Below are 18,790 nucleotides of genomic sequence, written 5' to 3' on the forward strand. Positions count from 1 at the left end.
GAAATAGCCCAGCCAGCATGGCTCAGTGGTTGATGAACCAGGAGATAACAGTTTGATCCCCAGTGTGGAGCATGCAGGGGGCAGCCGATCAATGATTCTCTCTCATCATTGATGTTTCTATCTCTCTTCTTCCCTCTTCCTCTCTGAAATCAATAAAAATATTTTTTTTTAAAAGGAGTGAAATAAAAGGTATTTTCTTCCTGTATACTTCACAGATCCAATTGCAAGGAAATTGCTTTTCTGGGCAGTCCGTAGCTAACAGACCCTCCCACAGTTCTGCTATCTATTTTTGTCACCAAGATCTCTGGTCAGGTTTGAGCAGGACTAAGCCTGGCCTGGTGTGTAATGATTGGCCAGACCAGGCAGCTGAGACCAGTACGGCCTCCCTCCTTCACATCTGTCAACATACCTGGCTGCAAGCAAGTTACAGCCCGTGACCACTGTCTGCAGGAGCCAGAGAGAGTGGGGTAGGAAACAGAGGAGAACTCCTCAATTTGGGGGGAAAGTGGAAGCCCAATGCAGGTGCTTCTTCCCAACATCTGAGACTCTTCAGCAAGGATTGGCACAATCGTGGTTATCACTGCAAAGTCAAGAAGGAAGCTGAGAAAAGACTAATTTAATTCCGCAATCAAGGTAGGTGATCTATGGTCACAGCCCCTTCTCTCAAGATCACAGAACAAGCATTTTGCCCAGTCTTGTAGCCAGAGCGTCCCGTGGTGGTCCACTGAGGTTGATGTGGTAGAAGTGGATGTGTTTCCAGAGAATTCAGTCATTTGTTCAAACCTGTCCTGGAAGTGGGTTGTAGTTATCTTCCATCTTCTCTCTCCTTTGAAAATTGTTGTTCCTCTACAAAATTGCTGTTCGAAACTTTGGAAAGTTTTTTATCGTTCTTTATAAAAAAAATCATATTATTTATTTATTGAAATTCTTCCATCATTCAGTTCTGCAAACGTGGTTTTGTTCCAGAATTTTGCTTGTATGAATTCTTTCCAATTTCAATATATACCAGAAATTTTATACATAATTCTGAGGAACGAGCTGTTCCTGCACAGGGCTGTCAACCTCAGATGATAGAATCTCCCAGGAAGGTATGTGCATTTTTCTGCTTTGGAGCCCAGGGAGTTAAAATCTTGAAACTGCTGTAGCAAATCAAGCCTGTTTGCCTAAGCTTATCAGCCAGGGCAGCCGGGTCAATCATTTACTGACGCAGGGCTGTTTCCTACCTTTGATGGAGGACCACTCAAGCCTTGCCTGACAGAGTCTCTCTATAGAACAGACACAAGGCAGCATTGATTGAAGATGCCCTTCTCTGACGCTATAGCTCATATTCTTCTCTGGCCAGAGCACAGTTTTATCTGAGGAGTAGTAAATACCACAGGGCCCTTCCCATCTCCACAATAAACAAACGTGAATGAGACTCAAGCACAAATCAGAGACCTACTATCGCCTCAGGCACAAGAGCTTGTGGCTTAGGAGGAGCTTCCTCTGCCATTGGAAGTCAATGGGAAGAAACGGACTAACTGTAGGATAAGTTACTAAGGGATTTTTGAAGAAGAAAAAGATTAATCATAAAAAAACATGAACTTTCCCCTTCAAGTCTACACTTTCTAAAAATATGTTATTTTTTAAGGAACATGATCCATTCTTCCTTAGGTCTGCATATAACTCTTCTTGAATGGTTGTCACATTGTCACCATGTATATTTGTTGGGTCTAAGCAATGGTTTCTGGCTCGTTTAATGATTAGAGGCCTGGTGGTAGGGAGGCCCTATTTTTCTGAACTCCCTTTAGGGAAGGAGTTGGCCCGTGTATTAGTGGAGGTAAAGTTTGACACTATTTTTGTCAATCATTTATGAAACTGAAGTGCATCCCCTCTGGTGAGGTTTGTGGCAGGAATTTTTATGTGGCTCATGCAGTTAACTAGAGGCAGGAAGTGAGGCCACTGCAGAGTGTGGCGCAGGCACAAACCCCATGCGAGATCTGGAGTGAGTCTGTGGCTAACTCCCAGGAATGTGGTGGAGAATCATGGAAAACTGGTAGATTTCTGTGGAGATATTAAGTCCTGTCTGGCCAGTCTCTAGAGGATGTTTGTAGATAAGGCAAGTGATGGAGCAGTTTTGAAGAGGGGGAAGGGCGCCGGGGCATTCAAATACATTGGCCAGAGTTTCCCACTATATTGCAGGCTGCCTTAGGGACAGACAGACACTCAGGTCTGACCTGGTCATTCAGTGCAGCATCTGGCTCAAGGCCAAAACACGGGTGGCTCCTGAGAATATATCCAGTTTTTCTTCCCATTTCATGCAAAGTGGCTATTAAGTGGGGGAAGGGGAGATTATTTTTTAGTTTGACTAGACTACAGAGATATTATTCCTTTTACTTGTTAGGAGGTTAGAAACCAGAAGTCAATTAATTTGCCCAAGTTTGCAGTTAGAGGCTGAGCCAGGATTTTACTCAGCTCTGCCTCACTCTCATTGCTGCTTTCCCTTGTGGTTATGGAGTTAAGCGCACCCAGGAGCATGCACTGGGGTGGGGATTCTCCACGGGTCCTTGATGTACCGTACCCAGGCTAGCTGGTTACTGCTGTAGACAAAAGGCTAGCATTGGACTAGACTTACCTTCTTTGAGATGAGGTAAGGGGAGGGACCGGTGTAGAACAAAGGGAAAAATTCCTGGTAGTGGCAGTCACTGGAGTCTCCCTAAGTAATTAGGAATATTTTTCTAAGTAAACCCAGGCAATTCTCAGGCTACATCCCTGCCTCTTTATATTCCAGAGACTCAAATCCATGAGCCAAACTAAAGTGCATCTGAACTATTTCCAGGGAAAGAAATGACACCATCCCAAGCCTTATCTGGGAACTCAAGAATTTAATTGCTACGTCCTTTCACTTCAGTTAATACCGACTCCACTAAATCCAAGGGATTTGGGCAGAATGAGGCTTCAAGTATAGGAACCGTCAACAGTCTATCAGATCACAGCTCGCAGTACCTGAAACCCAAAGAGACCCGTGTCAGCTTAGAGTCCAAACGGCTTGTTGGTGCCATCTAAGAGGTAAATGAGTAATGTGCAGAAACAAGCCTTCCTCTGCTCCCCACCCCCATTTCATTTTTGTTCTGATGCATCAAAAAATCCCTGAAATTTCTGGCAGAAATTTCAAAGCAGCCACAATTCCTGAGCATTTACAAAACCAAGATAAAGAAATGCCATCATGAAATGTGGTTGGCTAAACATTTTTGAACAAAGGGTTCCTTTTTTTTTCACTGACATGCCTCATGCATACCTAAGAGTGTGCTAGCAAAGGCGTGATAAATAGGGGTTGCATCACCAAGTCCAAGAGTCCCCTTTTCTAATACTGCTGACCCTGCCAGAACTCGACGCACGTGCTATCCTTTCTGTTGACTAAAACATTAGAATAAAGAGAAAAAAATGAAGCTGAAATACAAGGACTCATAACATCATTCTACCTTTATCCAGTGCTTAGAATGACCAGGAAATGAACCACTGCCTTTTTACCTACATTTTTTTAATTTAACTCCTAGAACAAATGTATACAATTTGCCCAAATCATGAGCTAGTAAGAAGAGGTGAAGTTTGACTTGGAGTCTGTTGGACTCCAAAGCCCATGTTTTTTGCACTCTCTTCTGGGAAAACTTACCACCCAATGGTAGCTATACTATTTGTATTCTAAATGTAAAAGAGTAAGGAGTCCTTTCTAAATTGTTTGCTTGGATCTTGAAAGCATACATTTTTTACCTCCTCTGCAGGTGTTCTTGATCCTGTACCAGCATAAAACTCAACACTAATATTTGTCTCGTCCAGGAAAGGAACCCCAAAACACACACACACACACACACACACACGCATGCATACTCATGCACACATGCACGCACACACTAACAATTCCCCACAAGTCAGTATTTTGATCCCTTTCCGAAGCTATGAGGGAATATTGTTCTTATCTTCTAGTTTATAAACATTGTTTTGTTTATTTGATTTTAATGCAACATAGAAACAAATATCTTATATATTACTAGAGGCCCGATGCACAAAATTCTTGCAAGAGTAGGGCGTTCCTTCCCCCAGCTACTGGCACTGGCTATCCTCCAACACCCCGGACTCAGACTTCCTTCACAGCCCCAGCTTCGTCTGGAAGGTCGTCTGGTCTAATTAGCATATTATGCTTTTATTATTATAGATACCAGGATTTTAAGTTTATTTTTGCTGTCAAATTTCTATCTTTGAGAAGGCTGAATATGCCAAAATGTTTCTGTATGGTTTTATTTAATCTTTATAACAGTCCTGTAAGGAGGGTGTCATTTTCAGATGGTAGTTTTTCAGAACTTGAGACTTGATAAAGCTGAGTGCCCTTCTCAACATCACTCAGCTAACAAGTCCCATATCTTGGGACTCCAAATTATTTTCTCTTTTTTCTAACACATAAGAAGGTCTCTGGATTCCTAAGACTGGGAAATGGTGGATATGGGCACAAAGCAATTTTCAGGAATTAAAATGACAAATGTCTACACAGTCTGTTCTCGGACTACAAAGACTTACTGAAATATTAATTGCTTTGCTTAGGTATTATATCAAGTCATTGTGGGAAATGGTGTTACTCTATTTTCATTGAGTAATGAAAGTGAAGACACTAATTCTTAATAAAAACTACTTAGAAGGCAAAACTCAAACTCATGTGCCCACGAGCTAAGTAAGATATCAAAGGAATTATTGCTGGGAGAATGCTGAGAAACCACTGTCCTCTAATATGTTGCATGCCTGTGGGACAGGATACATGGGTTGGAGTCAAGACACCCATGGAGTCTCTTGATAGACACAAACCCTCTATTGGTTAACTCTATAACCAGATAGATGTCTTGTGGCTCAATCAGTTACCAAATGGTAGAGAACCTAAAGAATTCCTCCTACAGGTTGGGTATCCACCATGGGTATAGGTGCGATCCCTGTAGAAACTAACTAAAGTGACAGGAGGAATTCTTGTGCCCTATGAGTCCCATTTCTGTCCTACAGACAGCACTCTGAGCAGTCACAGAGCCCAGCATCAGCTGTGCCTCTAGAGTGCACTGAGTGTTTTCTTATTCCTAATGCTTCACTGGGAACTGCTCCTGGCTGCCTGGATCTCCATCCACCTGACATTCTTGTTGTCTGCATCCTTACTTTAGGGTGCACCCATTTCTGTGACCTCAGAGGCTCTAAGGATCCTGGTACAGGAGAACCATAAGCATTGGGCAATAAGCAAACAGAGACAAAAAACTGTGCCCCTGCCCCACATCAAATTAAAAATTATTCCCCTTTTCTCTACAGTTCTAAGGTCAAGTTTCCCTTGGGAGCAGTTAAGGAACTGAAGGTCACAAAAAGCTGGCAACTCACTGTGCCTTGGAGGGGTTCCCAGAAGCAAAATGAAAATGAGATTGCTTTTACATAAGACCTCTGAATTTGGAGGACAGGGTTCAAGCAGTCTGAGTTTTCAGTTTCACTGTGGGCTTAGGTAACCTCCATAAAGCTTAGTAATTTATTTTTGTATAATTACAGCAATATCAAAAATACTTCCTGCAGAGAATTCTGGACAACTCTTTTTTGTCATTGTTGCACTGAGGTTTCAAGGTTCATTTCTACAAGAGAAGCCTTGCATAGTGCATCCAGCTAGAGGCCTTATGTATTTCTGTGTAATGATGACTTTCGCCCAGGGAGCCTGCTTTGTGGTGATCTCATTAGATTTCACAAGGTAAGAGGCTGGAAACTTGTAGTTAGTACCTGAGCAGGTTGCAAGAGAAGAGAAAACTCAGAGGCCAACCAGAGATGGTTCAGTGAATGAGCAGGTGGCAGGCTTCTCTGTGACCCAAGGAAAAGCAGTATCTCAATCTGATTCTACCAATTCAAGTATATATATATATATATATATATATATATATATATATACTGACATTCAAGTATATAAATATATATATATTTACCACCCCATCAGTACTTCATTGACACTTCCAAAAATACTGAATATTGAAAACTTCCTAAGCAAATACTTGCAAGGTTTTATTATTATTTGCATAACTAATTCATCTCATTATACTGATGGGGTGATACTAATCTGGCCGGTTATAATAATCTTGCCACTCAATATATATATATCCACAAAAGTTAGCTCTGCTTCCCAGATAGTAATCTTGAGTAGAGGCAAGAACCAATAGCTAGACTTCCCAAAACCTGACTATTCTCTACCAAAATTCATCTCATTTTGTTTCTCTTTGCAAAATGGAAATTCCCCTGATAAGAAATAATGTTATAGCATGTAGTTTTGTTGATAATTTGCAACCCAACAAACAAAACATGAAGCACAGCCCAAAACAGCCATCCTAGTCTTGACTCTGCCATTGTCTTGATCTATGAGTTAGTGGCAATTTTTAAAATTCTTAGTGGTGACTCATTTTCAAGAAAGAATGCATCCTCGCCGTGAATGACCACAAACATTTATCGATGGGTCATCCTCAGTTCTGCATGTTTCTTTCCCAGAAACATGTTAGACACTGTTTTTGAAACAGTGTTAAATAATCTTGAAGGTTTTAAGCTTACTAAGTGAACTAAATCACAGCCTCTTTAGAGTTCCGTGTGTGTGTGTGTGTGCGTACTTTTAATTATTTATGCAATATCCTGAAGATTAAGAGTTCTCAGTAAATATTCACTGGTGGTATTAATTGGTATTTGATATAAATATAGTAGAGAAAGTGATTTTAAAAATTGCCAGGGATGACTAAAGCAACTAGAGGCCTTAACCTGTAATGCAGAAGGAATGGTGCATGAGGGTTACTTGTTCTTCTGCCATCAGTAACAGAATGGCACAGAACGTGTGCAATCCCAGTCATGTTTGATTCTGCTACCATTGCATGTTAACTGTGTAACACTGAGCGAGTCGCTTCTGCTTTCTTGGCCTTAATTTTCTCTTTTTAAAAATGGAGACGAGGTGGCTTTATTATTTTTAAGTTCTACTCTGGTTTTAATATCCTATCTTCCATAAAAAAAAAAAAAAAAAAAAACAACTAGAAAGGTTAAGATCAGGAAGTTCTTTTAAAAATTAAACACAGATGCTGAAACCAGTTTGGCTCAGTGGGTAGAGCGTCGGCCTGCGGACTGAAAGGTCCCAGGTTTGATTCTGGTCAAGGGCATGTACCTTGGTTGGGGGCACATCCCCAGTAGGAGATGTGCAGGAGGCAGCTGATCAATGTTTCTCTCTCATCGATGTTTCTAACTCTCTATCTCTCTCCCTTCCTCTCTGTAAAAAATCAATGAGATATATTTTTAAAAAAATAAACACAGAAATAGTTTTATCTCTGGAGCCATGATCCTTATCTCTTAGGTAAATGACCTTGGGGGAATAGAAAGCTGCTAAGGCGATCTCAGGAATATAACCTCGGATGGTGATAAACTAGAAATGCTGGGCATTGATCTTTTTTAGGGAAGGAGCCCACTCAGCTGGGAAAATGCAGGGAAAACTGCCTCCCAGATTTCTCTCCAGCTGCAGTCCTGCACTGACATTCAGCTTTGCCACACCTGCATGTCACTAATTCGAGCTCCAGTGGGCAGGCAGTCATGACTATTACCCTCCTTTACAAATAAACAGAGCCCTTCGAGGTGACGTGACTTGCCCAAGGTTACAGAAGCATGGCAGTGAGTCAGAGGGAACAGTGTGTGTTTGGAGGAGAGGGGGTGGGTGGGAGGGTTAAGTGGCATAATCAAAAGTGGAAGGATTAGGGACAGATCCGCACTTGCTCTGAAGTTCACACAACAGTGGTCAAGGTCTGTAGACGAGCTTGAAGTGTGTTTTGGATCCTGAGAGCATCCCTGTCCTCCCGCTCTTCCCTAAGCCCCCTCATGTGCCCCACCCAGGGTTACTCACCCAGGCTGCTGCTAATTGGGTGCCTGTTCTCATGTCCTGTCTTGTAAGCTTCATGAAAGCTACTTGTAATGAAGAGGAGGTATAAAGAGGAAGGAGAATGCATCAAGGATCTTCCCTGAGGCCCTGAACTGAAAGGGTAGCTGTCTTTGATTCCCCTGACTGCCCTCTTGTATTCTGCTGAAATGAGTGGTCATCAGGATGACTGACAGAATTATGAAGTTCCATTCCAAGCAGTGAATATATATATATATATATATATATATATATATATATATATATATATTGCCTCTGGAATTATTTTATTCCTCTCTGCTCTACTTCTCCCATAAAGAAAGGAAAGACCAATTCTCACTCACTGCGTATGAAAGAAAGCAGCCCAGAGCAATACTGTTCAAAGGAACCTGTTAGTTGCACCAAGCACCAAGGCATGACTGAAAGGTCTAGTTAGAAGTGTAGCACCATGGCCCACACTGGATTACTTGATCACCCCAGGCCCTTGCCAAGGGAGCTCTAGGGCTCTGAAGAATGACTCTCACAAGTCACTGCAAGGAATCTCTAATCCAACAAGAAAAATACTGAACGAAATTGGGCATAAATGGTCTTCTGTAGCATTCCAACACTGCATCACCTTGCTGCCCACTTTTGTCCCTTTTTAAAGATGAGAGAAAGACAACTAATTTTGTCACCAAGGGGTATCTGGTCATTTTCTGGGTGACAGGGGAACGCCATGCATTCTTTAAGAAGAGGCCTGTTTGGCTCAGTAGATGGAGCATCAGCCCACAGACTGAACGGTCCAGTGTTCTTTTCTGGTCAAGGGCAGGTACCTCGGTTGCAGGCTCTATCCCTGGCCCTGGTCCGGAGAGGCAACCAATTGATGAGTCTCACATCAATGTTTCTCTCTCTGTCTCTCCCCCTCCCTTCCACTCTAACAATCAATGGAAAAATATCCTCGGGTGAGGATTAAAAGCAACAACAAAAGAGGCTGCATTCCTGGCAGGGTCCCCAAGTGACTTTCTGTTGTACTCAACAAAAACATTGCACTTCTCAGTTTTGATTTCCTAATATCTCAAAGACGCATTAGGTAATCTCTTGGAGAGGGATGACAACACAGTAAACAATGCTTAGTTGATACTGTCCACAACTACATTGGCTACACTCCCTTTCTAGAAGCCACAAAACAAAAAAAACAGCAAAAGTCACCCTTGGGTTGCCCATCATATATATTCAGTTAAGGTGGGATAGGATGAGGATAGGCTTATGTTTCAACCACGTAGTGCCTCTTAATGAGACCAGAGAACCAAAATGACCCATGATTCCAACAGTCATTATCAATGTCAAACTTAACTCAAATACAGATCTCAATGTTTGTTTGTTTGATATGACACAATCTCATGCATACTCTAATGCTAATGACCAAATGACCAAGCACCAGTTGCCTCCGTCACGGCTTCTTCTACAGGTTCAGTGAGCACACTGTTGTTTCTTGAGTTAAACTGAATTTCTAATATTAGACTGGATTCTTTAGCTTGCCAGTTTTCTAGCAGGAAAAAGCATTTCAGGGCATGAGGCAAAACTGAAGTCAGTATTTCTACTTTCATAAAGCTATCTGGATATATATATACACCTTCCCATGGTCTTCCCTCTGCCAACTAATAGTAAATGGAGTTGGAGTCCATAAGTATCCCATCTGTGGCCAACAACTGCCAGGCAGTGAAGGTAAGGAGAGGTATATCAGTCCAGGCTTCAGAAGATGCAGGACTGTCCCTGATAAACCTACTTTTTGCTGCCCACTAAGCCAAAGGCAGCATTTGGAACAGAGGAGCTTTTATGCCATAAATCTTCAGGATTTGGGGTGAATGTTTTGCTGTAATTGCAGCAGAAGTAAAATAATTTACAAGCTGTGTGTGTGTGTGTGTGTGTGTGTGTACAATTCATAGAAATAATTTTGATATGAGAAAAGCATTAGATCAATTTTGTTTTAAAACCCACAGTCGGACATCCCTCTCACAAACTGGGACTGCTGGCTCCTAACCTCTCACCTGCATGCCTGCCTGATTGCCCCTAACCACTCTGCCTGCCGGCTGGCTCGCCCCTAACTGCCCCCCTCACCAGCCTGCTCACCGCCAACTGCTCTCCCCTCTTGGTCTGATCGTCCCTAACCACCTCTGGCTCGGCCCCACCACCATGGCTTTGTCTGGAAGGGCGTCCAGAGGTCTCCCAAAAGGTCTCCTGGTCTAATTAGCATATTACCCTTTTATTAGTATAGATAATCTTATCTGTAAGATTAACCAAAGAAATTCGAATAAACTGATCAATGGATACAGAGGCCTGACATTATTTGGTTACATTGTGAGTTTAGCCCACTCTCCAAACTGACTTTTTTCACCTATTCTGCAGACACCCACTCTGACCATATATGGTTATGTTTAATCTTTGGCTATTCTCCTAAGGGGATTATCTGAGAGTCACCATTTTCCTCTTTGAGCTACTATCTGATATGCCTCCAACTGGGACATTACTATTTTTCACATGCATTTATATCAGAAGCTATTAATTCCCACTTGCTTCAAGCCAAAACCATAACGGCATGTTGGAATGAAATATTTTCCATTGTTCTAACAGAAAGCAATAAAAAGACATTTATAGAGCCTCATATATGCTTGACACTGTGCTAAGTGCTACAAAGATGAGTAACTCACAGTTCTGCCCAGAGGAAGACCAACATCTCTAAGAGCAGAAGGACCAGTAAAGGAGCCAAGGCAGCACCGTGTGAGGCTGTAAGGGCAGCGGCGACTGACACAACACAGAAAGTTTCGGATGGACGCTCAGGAAGACTTTCAGAGGAATTGAGATCCAAGTGGTGTTGTTTAAAAAAGGGAATTAGGATTTGCATCCTTCCTTTTTTAAGAATTCAGACTTTGAAGAGAAAGCTGCTTCCTTTTAAGAATGTGTCTGAATATCCTAAGGAGGTGAGAGTACCAGAGAAGAGACAGTAGTGGTAGGCATGGCTGAGAATGATTTGATTGCCTGGAGAAGGCAAGTAACAGAGGAGCCAAAGAGATCCTTCAAGTGAATAGGTAGGAAATAGCTTCCCTGATGTGGCTCTGGTTGAGCATCAGCCTATGAAGGAAGAAGTCACTGATTCGATTCCCAGTCATGGCACATGCCCAGGTTGCAGGCTCAATCCCCAGTGTGTGTGTGTGGGGGGGGGGGGGGGGGGGAGGGGGTGCAGTAGGCAGGCAGCCAATTGATGATTCTCTCTCATTGGTGATTCTTTCTCTCTCTTCTTCTCTGTTCCTCTCTCTGAAATCAATAAAAAATATATATTAAAAAAATTTTTTAAGGTAGAAGAGAAAGAACTAGAACTTTACCCCAAATCAGAACCTGTGCCTAAGTTTAGAGCCATTCTCTGCAGTCCAGGCCTTACAAGCTTTCCCAAACCCTGGTGAAATTTGCCTGGTGGACTTGGCTGCTCAGTTATGAGTTACATTTATCCAGGGAACAACTTTAAACAGAAATAAAGAACAAAGAAGAAAATGCTAAAGAAAAGAATGTAAGGTGTTCTGATGTCAGTACCTGATACCACTGAGGAAATTCAAGGTTAAAGATTAGAGCTGACCTACCTAGCACTCATCCCAACAGCTTCCATTAACATCCAAATCCAACTCTGTCTTTAATGCCACACATTTCAAGTGGGCTGGGAGCCAGAAGGACAAGCTGAATAGCTTTTGACCTAGTATGGTTGGAAATCCTCCTTAAGTTGGTTTAGGTAAATGTTTAGGGTGTAAGTGAATCTGTCACCATCTTAAAAAACTCCCATTTCCTGAAGTTAGGCCTCAAAATTGTTGAACTCATAATGGATTAAGTTTCATATTGGGTTGATATTTTTCATCCACTGAAAGAAAAATTATAGGTGAAAGTGAACTGAATAGATTTGACTACATACATACTTAAAACTTCATTTACAAATATTATAAGCAAAGGTAAAAATAGAAATAGTGACCTGGGAAAGTATATTTTCAACATGAATAATACACAAAATATTATTAGCCTTGGAGAGTATTTACAAATTCATACTCGCTAAAAGCAATACCCCAGGAGAAAGCTGGGCAGAAAATGAGCTGAAAATTCACAAAAGAAGAATATTAAATTACCTATAATCAAATGAAGAGCTGATTAGCCACAATAAAAATAAAAGCAGATTTAAACTGTGAGATAACACTTCATTTTTTTATTTTTCAATTAGTTTGCATTCAATATTATTTTTATTAGTTTCAGGTGTACAGCATAGTGGCTAGATAATCATATACTTTACACAGTGGCCCCCCGATATTTCCAGTGCCCACCTGACCCCATACATAGTTATTACAATTTTATTGACTATATTCCTTATGTTGCACTCTACATCACTATTTTTGTAACTACCAATTTGTACTTAATGTCTTCATCTCTTTCATCCAGCTCCTCAGCCACCTTGCCCCCACCACCTCTCTGGCAACTATCAGTCTGATCTCTGTATCTATTACTTTGCTTCTATTTTGTTTGTTTGTTTGTTTTGTTCTTTAGATTCCATGAAAGCATATAGTATTTATCTTTCTCTGTCAGACTTATTTCACTTCATGTAATATCCTCTAGGTCCTTCCATGGTAAGAATTCATTATTTTATATAGCCAAGAAATATTATATTGTATATATTTACCAGCTCTTTATCCACTCATATATTGATGGACACTTGGGTTGCTTCCATTTCATGGCTGTTGTAAATAATGCTGCAATGAATGAATGTGGGGGTGCATATATTCTTTTGAAATAGTGTTTTGGGTTTCTTCAAATGTAGACCCAAAAGTGGAATCCTGAGGAATAAGGCGGTTCCATTTAAAAATGTTTGAGGAACCGCCATAGAGTTTTCCATACTGTCTGCACCAGCCTGCATTCCCACCAACGGTGCATGAGGATTCCCTTTTCTCCACATCCTTGCCAACAATTGTAGTTTATTTATTTATTTATTGACAATAGTCATTTTGACTAGTATGAGGTAATATCTCATTGTGGTTTCAATGTGCGTTTCTCTAATGATTAGTGATGTTCAGCATCTTTTCATGTCTATTTGCCACTTGTATATTCTCTTTTTGAGAAGTGTCTGTTCCGGTCCTCTGCACATTTTCAATTGGATTATTGATTTTGTTTTGTTTTGTTTTTGATGCTGAGTTGTATGAGTTACTTATAAATTTTGAATATTAACCCCTTATCAGATGTATCATTGGCTAATATGTTCTCCCATTCAATAAGTTGTCTTTTTGTTTTGTTGATGGTTGCCTTTGCTGTGCAAAAAATAAGTTAGCATGCTGTAGTCTCATTTGTTTATTTTCACTTTGGTTTCTTTTGCCCAAAAAGATATATCAGAAAAAAATATTGCTAAGTGAAATGTCAGAAAGTTTACTGCTTATGTTTTCTTCTAGGAGTTTTATGGTTTTAAGTCTTACATTAAATCTTTAATCCATTTTTAGTTTATTCTAGTATATTGTGTAAGAAGATGGTCTAGTTTTGTGTGGTTTTTTTTTCATTTATCTGTCCAATTTTCCCAACACCCTGTATTGAAGAGACTGTCTTTACCATTGTATGTGCTTGCCTATTTATCATATATTAATTGACCATGTAGGCCTTGGTTTATTTCTGGACTCTCTATTCTGTTCCATTGATCTATATGTCTTTTTATCCCAATACCATGCTGTTTTGATTACCATAGCCCAGTAATATCGTTTGATATCAGGAAATGTGATTCCTCCAACTGTTCTTTTTTCTCAAGATTGTTGTGGCTATTTGGCTTGGCGGGGGGGGGGGGGGGGGGGCGGAGTGGCAGGGGAGGGCTTTTGTGGTACAATATACATTTTAGAATTATTTGTTCTAGTTCTGTGAAAAAATGCCATTGGTACTTTGATAGAATTACACTGAATACATAGATTGTTTTAATGTTTTAATGATGTTACGTTTCCCTATTTATGAGCACATACTAGTATATGCTTCTATTCATTTGTATCTTTTTCATATCTTCCTTCAGTGTCCCATCATTTTTCAAGCACAAGTCTTTTACCTCCTTGGTTAAATTTATTTCTAATGATTTCATTTTTTGATGCAATTGTAAATGGGATTGTTTGCTTATTTTTTTTCTCTGATAGTTCATTATCTGCACTAATAAAAGACAAACATACAAATTGACCATACCTTCACTACACCTTAAGCCACGCCCACCAGCCAATCAGAGTGACCATATGCAAATTAACCCAACCAAGATGACCGCTGGCAGCCATGGAGCTAGAGCAAGCAGGAGGCTTGGTTGTCCCAATGATGGAGGAAGCCAAGCTTCCCGCCTTCCGCGGCCCACTCTGAGCTCCACTCAAAGCAACAAAGTTTCAATAATAAAAGATAAATAAACCCCAGATACCTGCTTTCAGCCGGCCGTGGCCATGGAGCTGGAGCGAGCAGGAGGCTGGGTTCCCCCTGGTGATGGAGGAAGCCAAGCTTCCCTCCTGCCCACCCTGGCCAGCTCTGAGCTCCTCTCAAGGCTACAAAGTTTCCATTATAGAAGGTAAATAAATCCCAGAATAAAAATAAATGAAAAAAAGGAGAGGCTGGAAGGTTCCGTTGCCAGGGGGGGTTGGCCAGCCTGAAAATGGCCCTCAGCCCCTCACCCAGACTGGCCAGGTACCCCAGTGGGGACACCCCACCCTAAAAGGGATGTGGCCAGCCTGCAAACAGCCATCAGCCCCTCACTCAGGCTGGCCAGGCACCCTTGTGGGGACCCCCACCCTGAAGGGGGTGTGACCAGCCTACAAACACCCATCAGCTCCTCACCCAGGCTGGCCAGGTACCCCAGTGGGGACACCCCACCCTAAAAGGGATGTGGCCATTCTGAAAACAGCCATCCGCCCCTCACCCAGACTGGCCAACCTCCATGGGGTGAGGGTCCCCTCTGGGGAGGGGGGGGTTGATCAGCCTGCAAACAGCCATCAGCCCCTCACGCAGGCTGGCCAGGCACCCCAGTGGGGACCCCCACCCTGAAGGGGGTGTGACCAGATGCAAACAGCCATCAGCCCCTCACCCAGGCTGGCCAGGCACCCCAGCGGGACCCCCACCTTGATCCGGGACACCCTTCAGGGCAAACCAGCCAGCCCCCACCCATGCACCAGGCCTCCATCCTATATAATAAAAGGGTAATATGCAAACTGACCCTAACAGCAGAACGACTGGGAATGACTGGTCACTATGACACACATGACCACCAGGGGGCAGATGCTCAATGCAGGAGCTGCCCCCTGGTGGTCAGTGTGCTCCCACAGGGGGAGCTCTGCTCAGCCACAAGCCAGACTGACAGCTGCCAGTACAGCAGTGGTGGTGGGAGCCTCTCCCACCTCCTAAGCAGCACTAAGGATGTCCGACTGAAGCTTAGGCCTGCTCCCTGCTGGCAAGTGGACATCCCCTGAGGGCTGCCGGGCTGCCAGAGGGATATCTGACTGCCATCTTGGGCCCGATCCCCCAGGGAGCAGACCTAAGCCAGCAGGTAGACATCCTCTGAGTGGTCCCAGACTGCAAAAGGGCATAGGCTGGGCTGAGGGACCCCCCCCGAGTGCACAAATTTTTGTGCACTGGGCCTCTAGTTGGTGTATAAAAATGCAACTTATTTCTGACTATTAATTTTGTATCTTGCTACTTTACTGAATTCCTTTATCAGTTCTAGTAGTGTTTGGTAGAACCATTGGGGTTCTCTATATACACACAGCATCATGTCATCTGCAAATAATGAAAGTTTTACTTCTTCCTTTCCAATTTGAATGCCTTTTACTTTTTCTTCTTGTCTAATTGGTGTGGCTAGGAATTCCAGTACAATGTTGAATAAAAGTGGTAAAAGTGAACATCTCTGTCTTGTTCCTGATCTTAAGTTAAATACTTTTAATTTTTTACCACTGGGCATGTTAGCTGTGAGTTTGTCATATATGGCCTTTATTATGTTGAAGTATGTTCCCTCTACTCCCACTTTGCTAAGAGTTTTTATCATAAATAGGTGCTAGATTTTGTCAACTGCTTTTTATGTATCTATGATATAATCATATTATTTTTATCCTTCATTTTGTTTCTGTGGTGTATCATGTTAATTGATCTGCAGTTATTGTACCAATCTTGCATCCCAGGAATAATTTCCATTTGATCATGGTGTATGATGTTTTCAATGTTTTTCTAAATTCTGTTTCTAATATTTTGTTGAGGATTTTTGCATGTATGTTAATATGAAATATTGGCCTATAATTTTCTTTCTTTGTAGTGTCTTTATCTGGTTTTGGAATTAGGATAAGGCTAGCCTTGTAAAATGAGCTTGAGAGCTTGGGAGTCTTCCCTCCTCTTGAATTTTTTTTGAATAATTTGAGATGAATAGTTGTTATTTCTTTGAATGTTTAGTAAAACCTATGAAGTTATACAGTGTAGGGCTTTTGCTTGTTGGGAGTATTTTTTATTACTGTTTCAATTTCATTGTTTCTAATCTATCTGTTCAGATTTTCTGTTTTGACTTGATTCAGACAGAAAGATTGTGTGTTTCTAGAAGTTTATCCATTTTTCTATATTGTCCAGTTTGTTGGCATATAGTTTTGTAATATATTCTTATAATCCTTTTTATTTCTGTGGTCAGTTGTTACTTCTCTTTCATTTCTGATTTTACTCATTTGGGTCTATTCTCTTATTTTCTTGATGAATCTGGTTAAAGGTTTGTCAATCTTATTTATCTTTTCAAAGAACCAGCTCTTGGTTTCATTGATTTTAGTATTTTTTTAGATTCTATTTCATTTTTTTTCACTCTGCTTTTTATTATTTCCTTCCTTCTACTCACTTGGGGCTTTGTTTGTTGTTCTTTTTTTAATTTCTTTAGGAGCAAGGTTAGATTGTTTATTTGAGAAGTTTCTTATTTTAGAATTTATCTTTCTTGTTGAAAGTATTACAGATGTCCCCTTCCCCCCATCCCATTGACCCCCTCCTCCCCACTCGTGACCCCTCCCCAGGCCTTCACTACTGTCTGTGTCCATTGGTTATGCATATATGCATATAAATTCTTTGGTTAATCTCTTCCCCGCTCCCCCTACCCCGCTCCCTCTGAGAATCTTCAGTATGTTGCATGCTTCCATGTTTCTGGATCTATTTTGTTTGTCAGTTTATTTTGTTCATTAGATTCCACATATAAGTGAGATCATGTGATACTCGTCTTTCTCTGACTGGATTATTTCACTTAACATAATACTTTCCAGGTCCCTCCATGTTATCTCAAAGGGTAAGAGATCCTACTTTTGTTTATTTGAGAAGTTTCTTTTTTCTTGAGGTAGGCTTGTATTGCTATGAATTTTTTCTGTTAGGACTGTTTTCTCTGTGTTCCATAGATTTAGGGTTGTTGTGTTCCATGAAAATGTTCCATGTGTAAATAGAATATGTATTCTGCTGCTTTGGGGTGAAGTGCTCTGAAGATAGCAATTAAATCCATCTGGTCTAGTGTGTCATTTAAGGCTGCCATTTCCTTGTTGATTTTCTGTCCAGATGATCTATACATTGATGTTAATAGGTTGTTAAAATCTCCTAATATCCCTGTCAATCTTTTCCTTTATATCCATCAGTATTTGCTTTATATATGTAGGTGCTCCTATACTGGATGCATAATAATTTGCAAGCTTTATATTCTCTTATTGGATTGATGTCTTTATCATTTAATGTCCTCTTTTGTCTTATTACAGCCTTTTTTAGAAAAGTCTCTTTTATCTGATATAAGTATTGCTATCCCGTTTCTTTTTCATTTCCATTGTCATGAAATATTTTTTCCATCCCTTTACTTTTTGTCTATGTGTGTATTTTGATCTAAAGTAGGTCTCTTGTAGACAACATACATATGGGTCTTGTTTTCTTACCCATTCAGCTACCTCATATCTTTTGATTAGAGAATTTAATCCATTTACATTTAAAGTGATTATTGCCATTTTGTTATACATATTTATATTCCACTTCTTAAATTTCTTCTTCTTAAAGAAGTTTGTTTAACATTTATTATAATATTGGTTGTGTGGTAATGAACTGCTATAGCTTTTTCTTGTTCAGGAAGCTCTTTATTTCTCCTTCAATTTTAAAATGATAGCCTTGCTGGGTAGAGTAGTCTTGGTTGTAGGTCCTAGATTTTCATCACTTTGAATATTTCATACCAATCTCTTCTGGCCTGAAATGTATCTGTTGAGAAATAAGCTGACAGTCTTAAGGGAGTTCCCTTGTAGGTAACTGTCTCTCTCTTGCTGCTTTTAAAAATCTCTCTTTGTCTTTAACCTTTGCCATTTTAATTATGATGTGTCTTGGTGTGGGCCTCTTTGGGTTCATCTTGTTTGGGACTCTGTACTTTCTGGATTTGTGTGTCTTCTTCCTTCACCAGATTAAGGAAGTTTTCAGTCATTATTCGTTCAAGTATGTTCTCAATTCCTTGCTCTCTCTCTTCTCCATCTGGTACCTGAATGAAGCTGATTGAGAACCTGGAGGGATATATCAAGTACAAAGGTCTCCCATGAAGAGTGGTGGTTCTTAACTTCATGCTGGACTCCAAGCCTGGAACACAAGAATTGGGAGGACGAGTCTACATAACATCAGGCTGTAAAAAAATCAGCACAAATTCCTTTTGTCAGGGAGACATGAGAGTCTGCTAAAAACCCAGGCATCCTCTAAAAGGGCCATTGCACAAAATCATGTTCACAAGCATTCACCCTGGGCTCTGGAAGAGGGACAGTGGCTCAGAGTGGACTAGAGTCATAAGGGAGAGATTGGGTTGTGTGGCTTTGGGGAGATGTCTGGAGGGACAACTGTCAGTGTCTCTGTGCTGAG

General features: G+C 41.0%; 1 protein-coding gene across 4 annotated transcripts in view; it reads left to right on the forward strand.

Moving 5' to 3' along the window:
- Positions 1-423: 423 nt before the first annotated feature.
- PHLDB2 (pleckstrin homology like domain family B member 2) overlaps positions 424-18,790 on the forward strand; it is a 240,903-nt gene continuing 222,536 nt past the window's right edge. For 2 of the 4 annotated variants that reach the window (XM_070406166.1, XM_070406167.1), the window contains exon 1: positions 426-633. The gene's annotated coding sequence lies outside the window, so the exon portion shown is untranslated. Of the gene's footprint in view, positions 634-18,790 lie in introns of all 4 variants that reach the window. The other 2 variants (XM_070406164.1, XM_070406165.1) reach the window with 2 other exon arrangements.

The sequence above is a fragment of the Myotis yumanensis genome, unplaced genomic scaffold (assembly GCF_028538775.1).
Source record: "Myotis yumanensis isolate MYYU_CA2020_CCGP unplaced genomic scaffold, mMyoYum1.0.hap1 SCAF_2, whole genome shotgun sequence".
NCBI classification, from domain to species: Eukaryota; Metazoa; Chordata; class Mammalia; order Chiroptera; family Vespertilionidae; genus Myotis; species Myotis yumanensis.